Source organism: Scyliorhinus torazame, chromosome 7 (genome assembly GCF_047496885.1).
Source record: "Scyliorhinus torazame isolate Kashiwa2021f chromosome 7, sScyTor2.1, whole genome shotgun sequence".
Lineage (NCBI taxonomy): Eukaryota > Metazoa > Chordata > Chondrichthyes > Carcharhiniformes > Scyliorhinidae > Scyliorhinus > Scyliorhinus torazame.
In genome coordinates this window covers 321804040-321806649 of record NC_092713.1, presented here as the reverse complement: position 1 = coordinate 321806649, position 2610 = coordinate 321804040, and positions in this window count along the sequence as shown.

Here is a 2610-nt window from a genome sequence, read left to right as displayed (position 1 = left end):
TCTATCTCTAATCTGGAACTTTGTTGTTACTGGATATAAAGTGGGAAAATATTTGGTTCCCAGCATTGCGATTCCTCACCAGTGACACTCATCTCCCCATCCCAGTCTGTAACCCACTTACTACAAAGCTGCAATCACTCAATTTTCTGTTTTCACCAAAACCTAGTGGATTTGTTTATAAATGCGGAGCATATTCAATGTCCTAACTTCCAGACAGTACCTAAAACGGGCCCATCAGAGCAGTACTTCCATCATTTCACATCAACACTCACTGTAAGTGTTGCTGAATTCATGGCCAGATAATGATGGCCGTGAATCACCTTGAAATTCCTTTCCTTCACAAAGATCAGTAACTGTTCATTGTTGTTCCTTTTCTTATTCTTCTTTTATATTTTAGCAATTGCTTTTTCATTTAATTTATAAAGAGTTTTGAGTGTTTTCCATTTAATGCCCCCGAGCTTTCTGTGGTGACTCGAGACAGGCCCTGGAGGCTTCCAGTATTTAACAAAGGGGTTTATTACTGAAAGGAACAGAGTTAGAGAACGGGCACAGATCATTATACAACAGGTAGGTCTTAACACTTCACTCCCTGGCCCACACTGCCCGGGGCCCTGCTCCCAGGGCCCCATGCAAACTTTCCATTGGCCAGGGTTTGCTTGTTCCCGCAGGATTTGTCCTGGGCCTGTCACGTGGTTCGTGGAGCCCGCCCCCTCAAAAGGGTCATGCTACTACACCCCTGCCTCCTTATGTTCCTTAACTTATGAACCCAAATCTATGTACCAAACTTACAATGGTTAACAGGGCCAACCACGGAAAGAGAGTCCATCAAAAAGCCAGTCTGCCCAGAGACCTCTAGGTCCTCCCAGACATCCGTACCTATGCTACAGGCTTGGCATTATTTTGGACGATCAAGTGCAGGATGGTGAGTGACTCGGAGGGGAACCTCCAGGTGGTGGGGTTCCCAGGTATCTGCTGCTCTTGTCCTTCTAGATGGTAGTGGTCAGGGTTTTGGAAGGTGCTGTCTGAGGAACCTTGGTGAGTTCCTGCAGTGCATCTTGTCCATGGTACACACCTTTGCTCCCGATGTTTCATTGCTGGAGAGGGTGAATGTTTCTGGAACTGGTGCCAATCAAATGGATCTTCTTTGCCCTGGATGATGTGAAGCTTCTTGCGTGTTGTTGGAGCTGCACTCACCCAGGCAAGTGGAGAGTATTCCATTACATTCATGCGGGACAGGCTTTGGGGAGTCAGAAGTTGGGTCTCACTCATTGTAGGATTCCCAACCTCTAAGCAGGTGCTGGATTCTCCGCATCCTGACGCTGAAATCGCGTTCAGCGCTGGAGCAGAGAATCCAGTTTCGGGCATGGAATTGGGACCGACGCTGGATCCTGGATTCTCCGGCCCCCCGAAAAGCAGCATACTCGGGGAGTACGCCGTGCGGGTATCCACCACCTGCGGCCATTTTCTGAGGCCCGCCCAGCTATTCTCCGCTCCCGACCGGCCAAAGTCCCGACGGTGTATTTCTAATCGGGTCCTGCCATTCGGGAAACACGCAAGGCGGCTTCGGACTCAGTCCCAGGCCATCCTGGTCAGGGGCGGGCCGATCGGAGAGCAGGGGACTGGGCCTTTATTGTGTGTGGGGTCCGGGTGTGGGTGCGTGGCCGATCGGTGGCACTATTTCCGCGGTCTGAATCTGCCATGGAGCATGGCGCGGCCGCTGGAGGCCACCGTCTGTGCGCATGTGCCGCCTCTGACCTGGAAGGGTGGGGGTCCATATCGGCAGCATGAGCTGCGAGCTCTATGCCAGCTTCCTGCTCGCCCCCAGCAAAACGGGGAATCGGTGGCCTTTTGTCACCAGTTTTTCTGGCGTAAAAGTCCGCAGTTTTCACAAAGGCGTGGGGACATAGTCTCTGAAACGGAAAATCCATCCCCAGGTCTTGTAACCACAGTGTTTAGTTCAGTTTGTGGGTGACAGTGACCCAAGCCAGGAATCGAACCTGGGACCCTAGCGCTGTGAAGCAACAGTGCTAACCACTGTGCTACCGTGCCGTCCTCCGGGATCGGTGGACAACAAGCACCCCAGGATCCCTCTGAGCTTTCTGGTGTCCTGCCATTCATTGAGTGCTCCCTTGCCTTGTTCGTCTTTCCAAAGTGCATCACCTCACACTTTTCAGGGTTAAATTCCATCTGCCCCAATCTGTGCATCTGACCAATCCGTCTATATCCTCCTGTAACCTAAGACCTTCTTCCTCACTGTCAACCACCAGGCCAATCTTCATGTCATCTGCAAAGTTATGTATCATCCCCCTCCAGATTTTATTCTGTAAAGGTCACCATCGTCCCAAATGACCGTAGGCTGCTTTCCCCTTTGAGGGGGAGCTGACTGGTGGTGATTTAAGCTGAGGGTCACCACACCTCAGGCCAGGGGAAAGGTTGAGAAGGCCTCAGTCGGGATGGGAATTGAACCCGTGTTGCTGGCTTCGCTCTGCACCCTAAACCAGCTGTCCAGCCCACTGAGCTAAACCGGCCCCCGCTTTTCTACACTGTTTATATTAATCACGAACAATAAGGGACTGATCCCTGTGGTACATCACTGGACACCGCCTCCAG